We start from the raw sequence: 19,353 nt of genomic DNA on the forward strand, positions 1-19,353 counted from the left end.
TTGTTATTTTAACTTTAAACCTTCAGCATTAAATGATCATGCCTGAAAATATACACATCTGTGCCCTTTTTATTAGAGGGCATCTTATTGATCAGTAAGTAAATACTGCACAGACTGCATCACTCAGTCTGCAGGTATTTATTAGACTCCTGCAATATGCTTATTATTCTGTGTGCTAGGGCTTTAATACTAAATAGATATAGGCTCAACTCTCAGAGTCTAGAATTCAGTGAGAGTTGAATTACCTGTACTTGATAAGATTTAAGGTTGAGTGGGATTGATGGGATTGAAGTAACTGGGGAAATTGATTTTTGCTTAGTCAAAGAAAAATAGAAGTATAGGAATGAAAAAGGTGACCTCAGAAAGTATTAACTTCTCTTTTTTGTGTGTGTACCTGCTCTGCAAGAAGTGTTTTAAACTGGTGATTTAAAGAGAATAAATTACAGTGCATCTAAGATGTATTACAGTTCTCACTATGGGAATTAAATTAGCCTAGTGTTATCCTGTTTTATAGATGAGAGGAGTGAAGTTCAGAGTAGTTTAATAACCTGTATAAAGTCACACAGCTTTCAGGTGATGAAATCTAGCTTTGAAGAAGTCAGACTGCCTTAAAAAAATTATATTGCATTGTTCTTAAGGGCTTAAAAATGTCGTCAATATAATATATATGGGTTATCTTTCCAAGTTAAGTGAGAACTCTATAAAGCTTATTTTTCCCTTAAATTGGAAATTTTGAGAGGATCCTTTTAAAGTTAAACCATAAGATTAAATCTTTGAGTGCTACTCCACATAGCATTTTTTAAAATCCAGCAGATTGTGTTTCCAAATAGAAGGTCTTGCTAGTTTATCCATTTTAGCCATCTAATCTTCTTAGTAGAGCTAAAGCAGTAAAGAAAATTGTATTGAATCTTGGGTCCTCTGGCATTTTTAATCATTACATAACAGAAATATCTTGCCAGTTAATATTGTTGTCACTTCTTCCCCCTTTACTTTTCCTTTTTCATGTTGCTTAATTGAAATGTCCTATCAGGACTGCCAGTTCCTGATATTTCACCTAGAGATGCTAAAGTAGCTCAAGTAGTTGCTTCCTAAGGATCTAGCTGATTGACACTTCATTTTACCTAACATATTTGGTTTATAAAATACTAACTTTTAAAAAAAATCTATAGAAAATGTGGTTTCTAATTTATTGAAGTTAGATGTTTCTTGATCCAGTCATGTCAGTGATAACTTTTGTTTTTTTCCCTTAAAATGTATACTAAAATGGTATATTAAAGTAGTATTATTGAAAAAAATTAACCCCAAAATTCATCTTCAAGTGGGAAAGATTACTGGTGGTATTTTTTTAGTATGTGTTGAGCCTGTCTTCATTGTGAAATCTGAGTATTAGTCCTGGAGTGAGGAGGCTTTTGGGGGTTTTAGGAGTCACATGTTTAAGATTCTTACTGATGCTTCTGTTTGTACAGTATTCTTTCCCTGCAGCTAGTATTGGTTGCATATTGGAAGGTCAAATTCAGTTTGTATATACTTGTTACTTAGTCTGCACTGTTTTGGGTTTGATTTTTAATTGCTAACAGTAAAAAATGGAAGATTTCACAGGATTTGATTTTTTGACTTCTGTTAGGAAAAACTGAGGTATCTTGTACCAGGTCTGCATTCCTTACAGTTATCAATAGGATGAGAAAGGATCTGTAGTAGCAGGTTGGAGCAGGGGAGGAGCCTGTAAGCTCCTGCAGGTAGTTTACAGTCTCCATGAACTTGCCTCATTTGACTACTGGTACTTGCCTAGCCTGGAGTTAGACCCTTATTGGAAGAGTAATAATGGGGAGATCTAATAGATAGGAAAGATAGATTTTTTTTCTTTAAATTTTATTTATTTATTTATTCTAATTATATGTGAAAGCAGAATGCATTTTGATTCATTGTACACAATTGCAGCACATCTTTTCATTTCTCTGGTTGTATATGATATAGGGTGGCACCATATGTACAGTCATACATGTACCTAGGGTAATGATATCTATCTCATTCCACCATCTTTCCTGCCCCCATGCTTCCTCCCCTCCTCTCCTTCCCCTTTGCCCATTCACAGTTCCTCCATTTTTCCCATCACCCCCCCCCCCACCCCCCCAAATCCCATTATGTTCTCAGAGAGAACATTTGGCCTTTGGTGTTTTGGGATTGGCTTACTTTGGTTAGCATGATATTCTCCAACTCCATCCATTTACCTGCAAATGCCATAATTTTATTCTTTTAATGCTGAATAATATTCCATTGTGTATATATATCACAGTTTCTTTATCCATTCATCTATTGAAGGGCATCTAGGTTGGTTCCACAATTTAGCTATTGTGATGTAAACATTGATGTCGCTGCATTACTATAATATGCTGATTTTAAGTCATTTGGGTATATACCAAGGAGTGGGAGAGCTGGGTCAAATGGTGGTTCCATTCCAGGTTTTCTAAGGAATCTCCATACTACTTTCCAGATTAGCTGTACCAATTTGCAGTCCCACCAGCAATGTATGAGTGTGCCTATTCTGCCACATCCTTGCCAACACTTATTGTTGTTTGTATTCTAACCCCTCTTTAACTATCTTGGAACAGATTTTCATTGTTTAATTTTATTTTAAAAGATAGTGTTAGGGCTGGGGTGGTGGCTCAGTGGTAGAGTGCTCGCCTAGCATGCATGAGGCACTGGGTTCGATCCTCAGAACCACATAAAAACAAACTAATGTATCCACCTAAAACTAAAGATACATACATAAATAAATAATTTTTTTTAAAAAAAAGATGGTGTCTATATAATGCTGAATTTTAAAGACTTATTTCCACCAGAAACTCAAAACAAAACAAAAAAATTCCTTGAAATATTTCCACTTTTCTGTCATGTCATTATAGCAAACAATGGTGGCTGATTTTTGCTTGGATTTGGTGGATATTTTTCGTTAGTTTTTCATTAGTTAACTGTATAACTTTGATCTATAGAAAACATATTTATTGACACTAGAATTTAATGCATATGGAATACATTTTTGGAAAACTTGACTTTATAGTTTCTTCTAATGTTTTCTGAGCATGACTATTTTTGTCATAACTGATTATTTGTTCTTCTGAAAAACATTTTTGAAATGTATTCATGGAAATTTTCAAATAGTCTTAGTGCCTAGAAGGCAAGAAAGACAAAACTATTTCCTTAAGGGTTGAAGCAACTTTAAATTAATCGATATGCCATTAATTTCAGGTAAATGAATTTGGCCTGGTCTGTAAAGCTTCATAGTCTATAATGTGGTTTGTATACAATGTATAATCTTCCTTGGTCTTCTGAAATGAGGAACAAAAATGTTTATTCTTAATTTATAGCTTTTCATTTTATTGATTATTTGAGGAAATGTAACTTTAGTAATCAGTGTTGTCTCAAAAACTTTTAAAGCAAATTCCCTGAAAGGTGACAAAACCATTTCTGAAGTTAATGTATTTATTTACTTTTTTTTTCATTATTTCATTGTGTGTGTGTGTGTAGACAACTTTAAAAAGGTGTCTTAGAGTAGAATGAATTTTAAATCAGCTAATAAAATTCTTTAGTGAGGGAGCTGTGATTGTGGCTCAGCGGTAGAGCGGAGCCCTAGCACGTGCAAAGCCCTGGGTTTGATCCTCAGCACCACATAAAAATAAAGAAGTAAAGGAATTGTCTAAACTAAAAAAAATAAATGTTTAAAAAAATTCTTTAGTGATATAGTCATCATAGTTTTACTTACTAATGTTGGTAGAAAATGTAATAACTAACTTTCGATCCTTTGGTATATTAGAGACAACAGGCATTGTGTATGAATCTAGCTGTCCTGCAATAATAATGTGAGATAGTAGCTCATTTTAAATCTATTATGCTTTTTTCTTTTTTTTTTTTTTACTGGGAATTGAACCCAAGGGCACTTCACCAGTGAGCTATCCCAACCCTTTTTATTTTGAGACTGGGTCTCAACTAAATTGCCAAGGCTGGCCTCAAGAATTTACAATCCTCCTACTTAGCCTCCTGAATAGCTGGGATTATAGGTGCATGCCACCATGCCTGCCTTACTGTGCTTTTCCTTGTACTTATCATCAGAAGAAATCTGTTTTAATATCTCTTTATGAATGGAATTGCAAGATCGTTTTCTTAGAGATGAATCATGATTAGTCATTTTTAAGTGCTTACTGCAGACTGCCATGCCTAGTATGGTGAGTATGGTATAGGTAAAATAGTTAATAAGGTAGTTCATGTTCTTAATTCTGGTTAGTTCTAGGAAAAGCAAAGAATAATCAAAACTCATTATAATGATATATAGAAGACCTATAGTTTTGTGAGAAACAGGAAGAAGAGAGATCAGTCTCTCTGATAAGGATATCCACTGATTATTTCATTATATCTATGAAGAAACAGTACATTAGGATTTACTACTATGTGTAGTTTCAGACATCAACAGGTGTGTGGGGGGGATTAGAGCTTATCCCTTGTAGGTAAGGGAAGACAACTTATAATGTATTGTGACCTAGTACATCTAAGTATACTCTGTTTGGTGCTAATTTTACTTCTTACAAGTTGGATTTCCTTTGCTATTCTCATTTCTACAATGTTTTTCCCATAGAAAGTCAAAGTTTAGATGGAAAATAATTGATAAATCTTTGCTTTACACATTGAGGGGAGAAGAGTAATTTTGAGGTGGATATTAAGTTCTAACTAGTAATATGGGTATATTGGGTATCCCAGAAAGCCAGTTTGTTCCTGAAAAGAGCTAAACTAGATCATTAGCAGATTGAGTTGGAGGTGCATGCTTTATTAAACATTTAATATTGATTTACAGGTATTACTAACAATCTATTAGATGAGAAGGGTAATAAAATTAGTTTGCTACATATGTGTATTTCAAGCACTGTGTGGGTTGACCATGTACTTGCTCTCTCACTTATATGTAGGAAAGGTGCAGTGTCTCATTTTTATAGATGGAGAAACTTCAAACTTAGAGGAGATTAGTGGATTTCTAAGTTCTAGGGAAAAAGTCCTAGACTCCCAAAGTCCATGCAGACTAGATCCCATTAGGCCTCAGTTAAGATGGCCTTTGTATGGTTTTAAAACTTTAAAGTTGTTTAAAAGGGTGTGACAGACTATATGCACCCACAAATTCTAAAATATTTACCATCTAGCCTTTTATTAAAAAGATTCCCTGATCTCTGCTCTTAAATTTAAAAAAAGCTAAAATGCTTAATAAAAATGGGGATATGTAGGGGTGTCACCATATATACCTCTAATCCCAGTGATGCGGGGGGCTGAGGCAGGAGGATCTCAAGTTTGAGGCCAACCGGTGCAACTTAAGGAATTGTGTTTGATTCCTAGTTCTGCAAAAAGAAAAAGGAAAAAAAAAAAAAGAAAGAAAGAAAGAATTTGTGCATATATATTGAAAGTTTTTCTTAATCTTTTCTGAAGGGTCATTGTTTTTTGGAAAGTTAATGAAAGCTGTGGATAATTTCTGCAGAAAAAAAATACATAAACAGTTTTTTATTTAATTTCATGAAATTCATAGTCCCCTTGAAACCTGCCCAGGTTTCTTAGACTTCTGGTTGGAGAGTAACACAGCCAGGATACAACTTTGTTGCCATAAATAGAACTAAAACTAACACCCTAAAATAAATATTCAAACTTCATAATCTTGTTTACCTTCTTAAAATATATACAGGATTGGTATGGCTCAGGCATTTCTAAACAAGTTGGAAGGGGATGTAATCCTCCAACTAGTTAGGAGTAACATGTCCCTCCCACCCCTCTTTTTTTTTCTTGATGAGCTTCCCTATTGTAGGCTGAGACACTCTAAATCAGTAGTCAATAAGAATATCTAACATTTCAAGTTAGAGGTTTTTTCTACTAACTACTGTGTTTAAAAGTTACAGACTTAACATTTTCTTCCCATCACATTCTCCATTTTCTTAGAACAATTTACAAGATGATAAGAAGAGAATCTAGTACTATAGAAGTATTTTAACTTTTTTTGGATTGAGGCTGTAGAGAAATACTTAGGTTGTCTCTTTGAATAGACAGAGCTTTGTAGTAACATGGACCTATTTCAGATATCAGCATTGTCCTGAACAATAGACCCTGAACAAAAGACATTTTTCATAGTCTCAGTTTCCTTAATTATAAAATAGAAATAAAGTTGTTTAATTGTAGGTAATTTCATATATGTGATAACTATTGAATAAATATCTTTCATAAGTAATCAGATACATTTTTGTTGATTACCCTACGCTTGTCAACATTTTGTAGAGATATATCAGGTATTTCCTAGGTGAAATATTAATTTTTTTTCCCTTTCAAATGAGGGATAAACTCATTTTAAGAATTCAAGCAGATAGAAAATATGTAATATAAAAAATCTGTAATACATTTTCTTAAAGAAAACTATGAAATTTGGGAACTGTTCTTCCACTTAACATGTATTATAATTTGTTATTAATTTACAAAAACAAGATCGTACTCAGTATCAGTATTAGCATCTTGTTTCCCCACTCCCCTTATTGTATTTTGGGTTTTCTATATATACCTCTTTTGTTCTAATGGGTACATGGAATGACATTGATCAGTTGTACCATAAATTAACCACTACATTGTTAAGAGGGTTTTTTTTTTTCCTTCATTTGTTCCTTACTAAAATAAATAACGGTACCATTAAACATCCTTCTATCCATCTCTTTGGGTAGAGCTGGGTTTTTCTTGTTCTTTTTTTTTTGCAGATGTTCAAACACTACCGAGTAGTTCAAATACTAGTAGTTAAAAATTACCTCCCCATTTTGTCTCCCTGATATATCCAGTGTTAAATTTGAGGTCTACACCTAACTGTCTTACACACTCACACAAGCCTCTTATATATTGAGGAGTACCTCACTCTTTCTTTTTCTTTCTTCTTTCCTTTCCATCCATCCCTCCCTTTGTGCTTAATATAAAATGGGAGTATAATATAAACATGATCCTGCAAATTGGCTTATAACGTGGGCATGTCTGTAGACAGTATATATGAATCCAGCTTGTTCCTGATCATGCACTGTGCACAACATTCTTGCACATTCTCTCTAGCTAGACCTGTCTTCCTTCTCTTTCCTTCTTAATCTCTTCATGCCTACTGGCATGCCTCTTAATCTTACTTTGCAAGAATAGGCCTTCACTTAATCTCACCAGAGGACCTTTGCTATTCTCATTTCTACAGTGTTTTTCACACAGAAAGCTAAAGACTCATTCCATCATATTTCAGTTTACATTAAAATATCACCTTTAAATATCATAAAAAGAGGGTTAACCCTTTAAATACTGAGTTTTTTCCTGCACATACCTCTTACTAAAGTATAATATATGAATACGTTTGTACAGAAACTGCCAAAATCCTAAATGATGAATTTTCACAAAGTGAAGTCAGCCATTTAACTGAAATAATGTGATTTTGAATTTAGTCTTTCTCTTTCTAAAGAACATCTGTATTTTTGGATTTCTTAAACAGAATGAGTGGAACTTATTTTCCCCCCCTTAATGTTTAAAAGTTGTCATAGTAAACACAGGCTGATGACTGTAAGCCAATACTGTATTGAAGAAGAGTGCCTCCTCCCCTTCGTGCGTGCCTACAATTGAGGTATCTGAGCTGTTCAACTTGCTGACTTTGAGATCTCTCCTGGTACCACACAGGTACCCATTTGTGCACGCGCGCCCGCACACAAAAGCATAGATGTGATTGCAACCTTCTCTGACATTTTGGAAGACTGGGTTTTTAATTTCACATTTCTCAGAAAAGTTAGTGCTGATAAACTGCAGTTTATACCTTCCCCTGGTCTAATATATAGAATAACAATAAAACTTGTTTTCATTAGTCTGATGCATTTTTGTGAAATCAGCAGGATGCTTTAGAACATATTTCTCTTTATTCTCCTAATCAGCACTTTGAGTATTTATGCCCATGAATTCTTCATGTATTATAAGGAGAATGGAGCTAATGAGAATGGTGGGTGGGGTACTGAAATATCTGAGCTCTGATTTGCCTAACTGATAAAGTAGCTAGAAAATTTCCCACTCCCTGGCATAATTAGTTCTTGTTGCTATGTACTTTAAAAATGCTGTGATTTGCATGGTAAAAATAAGCTAATGGAGTTTATTCTTTTGTTTTAAGAGCCTATTATGTTTACTTGGTCTTTGGTAAGATATGTAGCAGTTAAACAGACATTTGTGACTTAAGTATGTTCTGGGATGGTTGGTGTTTCTTCTAGGATCAATTCTGTATCCTACCTCTGTAATGTACAATTATAAATGACCTTTTCTTTTTTTTTTTTTGCTGTAAAATCTTAAGTAGCAATAATAAGGAGACCATTTCTGTATAGTAGCTGACTACAAGAATCTGTATTTTGAAAAATATCTCCTGTTCTTAGAAACAACATTTTGTGCAGACATCATTATCTACTAGATAGTTCGTTGGGTTTCTGTTGTACGCTTTTTTTTTTTAACCTTTTCACTTAATAGTCTTACTAGATTATACTAACTCACTAGTCTTCTTACCTTAATCCTTTGCTTATGCAAATTATTTACTTAATCATGCAAGTAATAATTCAAAGCTTATAGTTCTCTGCAACATGCTTTGGCTAAAGTAAGCCATTCTAATGTAGCTAATTTCAGTTGTTTTGATAATTATTTTTATAATGCACTGAAAATCTTATTTTGTTCCCACCATTAGTAAGTATAATATTATTTTCTGTATAAAATTTAGGACAGGTGATATCTCTTTCAATATTTGGAAAGATGTATTAGTTAGTTAGTTCTCAGTATATATTTAACATTGTAGATTTTAATTAGAACCGGAATGTCAAAGTCTTGACATGGAAGAATTTAACTGAATGTTTATAGTAAAATATGAATTCTTTTGTGTACCAATTCTGGTGTGGTAGGTTATACAAATTGAATTTAGTTTGGCTATTTTAACATTAATAAAATGTTAAGAGAAAATTCCTGATAGCCTTAGTCTGTAATAAAGCCCATGAGTACAGTATACCTAAGTTATATTCTATATTGAAATAAATTTCTTGTGTGAAATAATTAAGTAAATTATCTATAATTTTTAGTACTACAGAGTAGAATTTGGACTCAGTAATTATGAGAATCATCAATAAGAATTTATTGAACTAGATTCAGTGATAAGAATTGTTGAAGCTTACAAAATATCTATGTTCCTAAAATTTGTCTTAAAAGTAACGCGGCCTGTTGCCTTCAAAAAGTAGAATTAGAATATAAGGAATCTGTTTCTGTAATTACTATTGATTTGTTGGTTTAAGTTATTATTTTTGAGACCAAATGAAATAGAATCTAAAATTTTTAAAGAGAACACAATTATGCAAAATTGATGGCATTAAGGTGGCATTGTTTAATACTCTTCTATTATTTCTGCAGGCTGCCTCTTATCCTACCATAAGTCTAATGTAGAGCTACCTCTCAACTATGTAGATAAAAATTATCATTTTCATTTAATAAGTTCAAACTTGAGTGAAATAATTATAAACTGAGATGGAGAAATACAATCATACTTTTGAAGATGTTTTGCTTTTACTTGGCTAGGGAGAAATTGGGGAAAAGCTGACAGTTATAACCTTGAAGTATTAAATTTGTCATCATTTCTTTTGCTGTTTCTTACTTCATATCTGAAACAGAGTTTTTTGTTTTTGTTTTTGTCTTAATTCATTTGACTGGTTTACGATGACTAGACTTTTGTATTAAATAATTGTTTATGCCTTTATTATAGTAGTGAGGCAATAATTTTACCTTAAGATGTTTTTTGTCCCTCAATTCAGAAAAAAATCATTTTATTCAATAAATGTTCAATACGATCTTTGCCTATTCTACAGTATACTGAAGAAAGAACTAGTGCTGAAAGGGAATAAAGCAAAATCGTCATCTTTTTAAGGTTTTGTTTTAATCAAGTAGGAGAAATAGTGAACTTAAGGTAATGAGTTGTGGCTTAAACTTTTTTAGAAAGAATTGTGGGGGCTGGAGTTGTGGCTCAGTGGTGGAGTGCTTGCCTGGCATGTGTGAGGCACGGATTCAATCCTCAGCATCATATAGAAATAAATAAATAAAATAAAGGTATTGTGTCCATCTACAACCAAAAATAATTAAAAAAAGAATTGCCACAATTAAGAGTTATTACAGTCTAACTAAATGGTTTTCTATGTGTTATTGGGGCATCCTTTTGAATCTCCAATCTTTCCCAAGATGGACCTACCAAATCAAAACAATTCCCATAGTAATTTGAGAATGTTTCTGCCTTTAGCACTCTCATTCTCTCATAAGTATATTGGTGGTGTTTTCCAGAAGTTATGTGTGATGACTCATCACCCTATTAATGAAATGTAAGCTTGTACATTCTTATGTTATAAACACTATCATTTTAAATATCTCATATGGGAAATATTTATGAATATAATTCACATAAGTATTGGTCCTTTGGGGTCCTCAATAATTTAAAATTTGTATTGGGGTGTTGAGAACCAGAACCACTGGTCTACATATTTTTTTGCCACATATAAAGGAACTATCTCAATTACTTCACTTTATCAGTTATCTTTAGTAAATATTAGACACAGTACTATTTTTAATTGCTGTCTGGTATTGCTTGTCCATCTTGGCACACAGGGTTGATAGATCTGTTTCAGTTTTGACTGTACCATTTATTACATGATCATGTACAAGACACTTGGCCTTTTTCATCCTTATTTTCCTCATGTGAAAAAGTATGGGCTGGGGATGTAGCTCAGTGGTAGGGCACTTGCCTAGCATGCATAAGGCCCTGGGTTCAATCCCCAGCACCACCACCCCCAACACACACACAAAATAATTATATGTATATAATATCATATGTTGTTATGAGTCATGGGAATACACTGTGTATGTGAAGTATTGTGTAATTTGCATAAGTGCTAGAGATATATGAAGTAGTAGTTTTGATCCTAGATAATGGTAAAGGACTCTTTTTGGGTTTTGGTGAACCTAAAAGGATATTAGATTTGACAGACCTGGTCAAGAGAATGACTTAGGTTCCCTGAGCAACTCATCTCACTTGATACCTTATCTCTCCAGTGCATAGGATATCAGTTGACATTGATTCACCTTTGAGTCACCAGCTATTTAAGTTCTTTTATGAGAGACCAGCAAGCCTCTATTATTACTCTTTTGTTCCTTGTATAGGTAAAACCACTTAAGAAAATTGGAGACATTTTAGATCTTGATTATTCTTATGCAGAATTGAAAAAAATAAGCATTATTAGAGAGAGGGTATAGGAACAAGCGGTGGAAACTTTGGGGTTGTTGGGGTTTTTTTGTGATAGTATTTGTTATTCTTGTTCATAGTTTCATAACTATTCAAGAGTACTTTTTTCTCTGTAGAACTACAGAAATTAAAATCCTTTCCCCATGTGAATAGAGTTGGTCAGCAATAGAACACACCAAGGAATTCCATAAACAGGACAATTCTGCATGGGTTTCTTTAATATATTCTTAATATGTTGAGTTTAATATAATCTTATTTATAAAAATGACACAGAAGTAGAAAGGTGATACCTAAAATAGGGAGGCATATTAGCTATTGTTAAATTGTTCTTTTGCAATTACAAGTTGATAATATCACAGAACACTCATTTTTTAAAAAATGAACTAGCATGGGGACTGAAATCATGGCCATGTGGTGGGTGAAGTCAGAGGAAGAAAATACTGTGAGTTTGAACCTCACACATGGTGAATGCTGAGTCCTGAAGTAGTTCCTTGTGAAGAGGGAACAGTTTGTTCCCTGATGATTCTGTAGGAAACCAGCCTTAATATAAATAAATAGAAAGTTGATAGACAGTATTTCTGGAGCATTTCACTGTGCCAAATGCTTTATGAGAAATTTCTCATCTGATCTTTACAATAACTACTCAAAACTAGGTTCTGTAATTATCTTACTTTACAGATGAAGAAACTTGGGTTTTAAAGCTGAAGTAACTTGCCCAGGGTCTCAGAGCTAGTAAGGATTAGAGCCAAAATTGAAGACTAACTATTGACTCTAAAGCCTGTGTGCTTAATAGCACTATTTTAAACTGCCTTGTCAAGAAAAAGCAGACATGTGAAGGAGAAATAATAGACAACCCAAGAGAAGAAAATCAGAGGAAATACAAAGATTAGATGATAGATATTAAAATGGATGTGGAACACAGCACTGGAAATTAAGGGTCAGCAATTGGCAGAGAACTATTTTGCAGTTTATAAAAGAAGAGTTGAAGAAGAAAGTAAGAAATATGATTAGATTTATTAAACTTCTAATTTGGGCCAGGACAGTACTATATGTTTTATATGTATATTATCAAATCTACATAATAATACCATAATAGTGATATTTCAGTTATAAATAAATCAATATAGGGTGAGAAAGATTAAATGAATTACTCAATTTGAAACCTAGGTTTCTGAGATTATAGAGCTCATACTTTTATATTATATTACTATATAGTGGGGACTTTTAACTTTTTTTGCAGTACTGAGGATTGAACCCAGTGATACTCTACCACTGAGTTATATTCTCAGTTCGTTAAATTTATTTATTTATTTTTAATTTTGAGACAGGGTCTTCCTAAGTTTCTGAGGCTAACGTGGAACTTGTAATCCTCTGAATTGCTGGATTAAAGGTGTGTTCCACCATATCCAGCACTGTTTTGACTTTTTATTAGGAAAAAATTCATAGTTCAGAGGTAAAACATGTAGTAAAATGAACTTTCAGATGTCTGTCCCTAATTTAACAGTTGTCAACTCACAGCTAATCTTATTTTATCTCTAACCTCCCTCCCCCACCTGGATTATTTTGAAGCAAATCTCCACATATTTTATCCACAAATACAAAGTCTGTATATCTAAAGAAGAAGAATTTTAATTTTTATCAGATCTAAAATAAATTTCAACAGTAATGCCAAATTCATTAAATATTTAGTGTTTAAATTTTCCTGATCCTGTAGGCATTTTCGAACATAGACTTTTGGTTCATTTTATACAACATAATGTATAGTGCTCTGAGATTCAACAATGAATCCTGATTTCCTACAGAGGTTTTTTTTTTTCTCTTTTTTCTTTTGTGCTGGGGATTGAACCCAGGACACTTAACCATTCAGCCACATCCTTTTTATATTTTATTTTGAGATAGAGTCTTGCTAATTGTTTAGAGCCTCACTAAATTGATGAGGCTGGCTTTGAACTTGTTAGCCTCCTGTCTCAGCCTCCTTGTCACGGGAAAGCAGGGAGCTAAAACTCCAAACCCCTGTTCTTGTGTTCCAGTGAAAGAAAATTTAAAGTCAGATACCAAAAGCCATGCAAGAGAACTTTATTATAAGCAAAAGTGAGGTGAACATAAAGTAAACGTGCGGTGTAAGCAGAGAGCACTCTTAAGAGAGAGTGGGCTATCTCTGTGCAGAGAATGATAAGAAATACAGTGCTGTCCCCAAATTTTATTACTGTTTGATGCTTACCAGGAGAACTGGGGACCACCTTCTGTACTCTTTACCAATCATAGGTTCAGTCCCTCCTTCATGTTGGGTGGTAGAGTATTTGACCTTAGTTGGTCCTCTCCAGAATTGTCATAGTGGCCATCCTACTTAGGAGGGCTTTGTCTACAAGTCAGTCCCATGTTAATGTGGGCACTGGGGTCAATAGCTGGTCAGAAGTTACAGTGCAAAGTCTTCCTAGATACATGGAGACACACTTATAGCTATAATTCCTAACTTCACATCAACTTCCGGGTGGACCCTGTTGTTAGTCCCATTAATCCTTTTCTCTTGATGGATTTTCCCAGTTAGCTCCTTTTGCTTCTCTTTATTTTCTACAAATTACCACCCTTTGCTTTCTGGTCTGCTTTGAAAGTAGTTTAAAGAAGGATCCTAAAGTAATTTGAAGAACACTTTATGACCTTACCATATATCTCAATGCTCATTGCTAGCTACTACCTAACATTCTGAGCCATTGGTATTACTGGTGTGTGCTACTGCACCCGGCCCTGGCCATAGCCTTTTTTTTTTTTTTTTACTATTTTTTTAGTTGTAAAGATGGACACAGTACCTTTATTTTGTTTATTTTTATGTGGTGCTGGGATCAGACCTAGTGCCTCATGCATGCTCCACAGGCTCTACCACTGAGCTGCAATCCCAGCCCCTTTTAACTTAAACATTTTCCTATATTTTATTTTAACTTTGTAAATTATCTTTTAAGATTCAAATGCATTCCTTTGTTTTATTTAAACACTTCACTGTTTTATTTGCTTTTACTGGAAGAAAGTTTGTCACTATGAAAAATTTTAAGCTAAAATAATAACATGATAATATGTTAAAATACTTTAATTTCTCAAAGGTTTAAAGGTTTTGTATCATGGGATGGGAGGGGCAGAGAGTACTCCAAAACCTTAGATAAGACAGACATGAACTCTTTCTATGTCAATAGTAATCTCAATTATAACTGCATATGACTTAAAAGCTATCTGGGTTATTTCTAATTTTTTTTCTTCCCTTTTGTTCCTTCTGGACATGACCCCCAACTTTCCTCCACCCAGAGTAGGATACCTACCTTAATGGTAGATTCATGGTAGAGCACATATTATTCTGTTATCACATCAGCCAAACTTAGTTTTGTAAATGCTGGTAGGAATAAGAATAATATGTTTCTACCACGGTGGGTAATGTTGCTAGTCTGGAGCCTTCAAATATATCCCTAAAAGAGGACAGGCCTGAGAGTCAGTGTACCTACATTTTAAAACTTGGTCATCTCTTTAATCTTTTTAGTTTTTAATTTTCTCATCAGTAAAATGAAGGGATTTAAACTCTTGGCTATGTATGGAGTTATCTTTCATGTGTAATAGTCTGTGGAATAAATTAGTATTTGGAAGTGCTTTTGTTATTTTCAAAAGTTTATGATGATCTTCAAATAGAGTTTTTCCTTTTTAACATTAAAAATAAGATGAAAAATTATTTCTTATTAACTGATGTTAAGATGGAAAATATTATGTTAAATATTAGGCAGTTCCAGATTAAACACAGTTGCCTTTAAAAAGAGAACTTATAGGAAATTCAGTTAATAGAAAAGAAAAAAGGAATGACCATGGAATTAACCCATTAGTAACAGTGAATGAGATCTTCTCCAAGACTTAAGGCTACTGTAGTTTTAGGAAAAACATGTATATAGTAACTTTAAACTAAAAATGTACCACAATTGTTATAATAAAGTAGACTAATAAAACCTTTATGGAATTTCTTTTAGGAATTTCCAGAGTTTCAGAAAAATCCAAGTATTGTAGAATAATTACAGTTACACCATTTTAACATCAAATGGCATTTTTATTTTGGTGGATATATATTAAATGGCCGATTCATGTTGAGGCATTTTGTTTATTGTTCAGCTTAAATTCCTGCTATTAAACAGGAATTTGCTGGCATGGTTCTAAGTGGTTTTCATTATTTTATGCATTCCTTATACTACCACCATGAAGTAGGTATAATTTTTGCATTTGGGGAAACTGAAGATTAAAGACAGTTTTCTGAAGGTCATATTGCTGGGAAATGGTACAACAGGATCCCTAGCCAAGCAGTCTGGCTTGAAATTCTGCTCTTAACCACTGTTTGTACTGCCTATGACATATGGTTCTTTTTCTCAGCAACTCATGATTTAATTGTGAGGAAGGTGCCATTTGAGGAGCACTGGAAAGAGACAGGCAGTAAACAGGTTGACTGGTAGTATAATAGAAGTGTTTATAAAGTAATTTTAGAACTTAAGTGAGGAAGCGATTACCAGATGGTAGAGAAGGGAGGGAGACAGGTTATAGAGAGGAGGTTACTTTAAAGTAGAACTTGAATAGTGAAAAGGAGTTTACCAGACGGGGCTAGGTATGGGATCAGAGTGGTTAATAGATACAGTTCATCAGAAGAAATGATATGGAGGACTAACTTTGGTAAGCATAGAGGAGCTTGGTGTAAGGATTTGTCTTTTTTTTTATGGGAGGGGGGGTTGGGGGAGGGGTGGATACCAGGGCTTGAACCCAGGGATACTCAACCCCTAATCACATTCCCAGACCTTTTTTTTTTTGACACAGGGTCTGGCTAAGTTGCTTGCAAGGCCTGGCTAAGTTGCTAAGGCTGCCTTTAAACTTGGGTTCCTCTTGCCTCAGCCTCCATAGCTGGTGGGATTTATGGGTGTGTGCTACTGTACCCGGCTTGAGCTAAAAATTCTTAACTGATTTCTCATTTAGGCAAGGACACACAAGCCCCATACAAATCAAGAGTAGATCTAGATCACAGCATATTTTTCTATTGGATTTGTTGTAAACTCTTTTTCTCTAAAGATTGCAGTGTTTACTAACAGTTTTATTGCTACCATGTGATGAAGATGTCACCAGCTGGTATTCAAGAGCAATCTTGAAAAGACATCTTAGATTGAAAAAATATCTTAGATGTTAAAAAAGATTTTCTCAGATCCATATGTGAGAAGAAGGCTTGCTTCTCTTGTAAGTGTAAAATGTTAAATATATTTTAAAATTCTACTATACTAATATACATTTTAAAATTAAACATTTACTTAAACTTTTATTAAAATATGTCATTACCTGAAAAGTATAACAGTTTGAAAAGTTTAACAGAGTGAATTTTGACAATATGAATGGACCCATGAAACCAGCCTTCAGAACAAGTGACAACAGAATATATCAGTAACCAAGAAGCCCCTTGTATGCCACCTAGTCCCTGTCCTTTCCTGCCTTGCCTTGGCTAGCCTAAAAGTAGCTACTCTCCTGACCTCAAACACCATTGCTTTTTTTTTTTTTTTTTTTGGTATGTTTTAAACTTTTTAATAGAATCATACTGTATTCATTTTTTTTTTTTTTTTTTTTTTGGTCTTGCTTCTTAGACTACAGTATATTTGTGGGACCAATCTGTGGCGTGTTCCACTGTGTGAATGTACCTCAAGCTAACCATTCTACTGATGATGGTGGATAGTGTTATTATGAATGTTCTTACAATGTCTCTTGATGAACACTGCACCTTTCTATTGGTTATGACTAGGGGTACAGTTGTAAGTCATGGGCTATGTGTATCTCTTCAGGTTAAGTAGATATTTACACAGTTTTCAAGGTAATTTTAATAATCTCACACCAACAATTTCACATCCTCTTCAACATTTGGTATTGTCTATCTTTGTTTTAGGTAATGCCCATAATTTAAAAACCAAATATAACAGAAGGATTTATCATGAAAATCATTAGTTCCTTCCTAAACCCTCTACTTTTCTGTGCTAAATCATGTTCTTCAGAAGCAACCATTGGTAATTTCTCTTTTCAACAATGTTGAAACATTAACCAAGGGTATGATCATGAAGCTAAACTGCTTAGATTGACTCTTCCACTTAATAGCGATGTATCGGAGAGCAAATTGTTCAATGTCTCTGTGTCTCAGCTCCCTCATTTGCACAATGGAGGTTAATAATATTACCTATCTCATGAAATTGTTGTGGGAATTAACTAAGTTAATATAATGCCTTTCCATGCTAAGTATTCAATAAATGTTTCCATGGTGAGTATTCAATAAATTATGGTATTATCTCTATATTGGTAAGCAATGTAATATAGCTATTTTTAATTTAACAACTTTAGACCTTGTCTATTGATTGACTTTCTAAGATAGATGAGGATTTAGCTAAGCAGTATCCTCTCTTGCCTTCCTTTTTTTGCCTTTTCCCAATATAATTATATCACTATTTCAGTTCATTCATTGAACTACATCCTTATTTTTATATGACTTATAATGTTTATGTTCTGCTTATAGTTAAGTCTTTCTTATTCTCTGTATTCACATTATTATGTCTACATAAATGTTATGTCCACATACAATTCCTTCTCAACATTTCCTTTTAAATATTCTAGTTTCTTAACCTTTGTATCATTAAAAGCAATATGTTCCTTGAGTGGTTTGAATTCTTTTTTATTCTCTTATCATATAGCCTTAAACCAAATTTTCACAGTGCCCCTCTCCCGCCTCATTTCTTTTATCTCTCTTATTTCCTTTATTTGGCTTGCCACATATTGGTCATCTGGTTTTAGACATCATTGCTCTCCTGACTTGGATTCACTATTTTCTGGATCACTTTTTCATTTTTGCCTTAGGCCCCCATTTTGTGGGCCTGTATTTTTATGTCATTTTAAAAATAAAAAGTGCATCCTTCGGCAGACAGTTTGTTCTTCCTGACCCTGTTAATGTGTCTGTGGGAAAGGAGGAAGTGATGGGGACCTGCTTGCCTCAACATATAATTGTGAGTATCAAGCATAATAATACATACAAGAGGAGAAGACTCCTTGGCAGGTACCTTTACTCTGGTACTAGAGCATATATTCCTGCAGCTAACAGGATGGCAGTCAGATCAGCCTCAGACTGTAGACCAGGCTCTGCAGTTACATTTGTGTTATGGACTGAATTGTGCCCTCTTTCTGTCCCTTGCAAATTCTTCTGTTGAAATCTTACTCCTCAATGTGACTGTGTTTTGAGATTGGACCTTCAAGGAGATAATTAAGGTTAAGTGATATCATAAGATCTAACTTAATAAAACTGGTATCCCTCTAAGAAGAAGAGACATCAGGAATATGCACGCAGAAAAGGCCAAGAGAGGATACGGTGAGAAGGAAGCCATCTGCAAGCCAAGGAGAGATCCTCACTGGAAACCAACCTTGCCTGCATCTTTTTTTTTTTTATTATTGGTTGTTCAAAACATTACAAAGCTCATGATATATCATCTTTCATACATTTGACTCAATTTGGGTTATGAACTCCTATTTTTACCCCAAATACAAATTGCAGAATCACATCGGTTACACACTCACATTTTTACATAATGGCATATTAGTGACTGTTGTATTCTGCTACTTTTCCTATCCCCTACTATCCACCCTCACCTCCCCTCCCATCTTCGCTCTCTACCTCATCTGCTGTTGTTCAATTCTCTCCCTTGTTCCCCCCCTTTCCCCTCACAACCTCTTATATGTAATTTTGTGTAACATTGAGGGTCTCCTACCATTTCCATATGCTTTCCCTTCTCTCTCCCTTTCTCTCCCCCCATTCGTCTTTGTTTAATGTTAATCTTTTCCTCATGCTCTTCCTCCCTGTTCTGTTCTTAGTTGCTCTCTTTATATCAAAGAAGACATTTGGCATTTGTTTTTTAAGGATTGGCTAGCTTCGCTTAGCATAATCTGCTCTAATGCCATCCATTTCCCTGCAAATTCTATGATTTTGTCATTTTTTTAGTGCTGCGTAA

The 19,353-nt window shown here is 34.1% G+C and overlaps 1 protein-coding gene and 1 non-coding gene across 7 annotated transcripts in view; both read left to right on the plus strand.

Moving 5' to 3' along the window:
- Pdzd8 (PDZ domain containing 8) overlaps positions 1 to 19,353 on the plus strand; it is an 80,256-nt gene that overhangs the window by 3,048 nt on the left and 57,855 nt on the right. The window lies entirely within an intron of this gene.
- Trnaa-agc (transfer RNA alanine (anticodon AGC)) lies at positions 10,797 to 10,868 on the plus strand. The gene has a single exon. It is a non-coding gene; the product is annotated as a tRNA-Ala (tRNA).

This window comes from Marmota flaviventris, chromosome 4 (assembly GCF_047511675.1).
Source record: "Marmota flaviventris isolate mMarFla1 chromosome 4, mMarFla1.hap1, whole genome shotgun sequence".
NCBI lineage: Eukaryota > Metazoa > Chordata > Mammalia > Rodentia > Sciuridae > Marmota > Marmota flaviventris.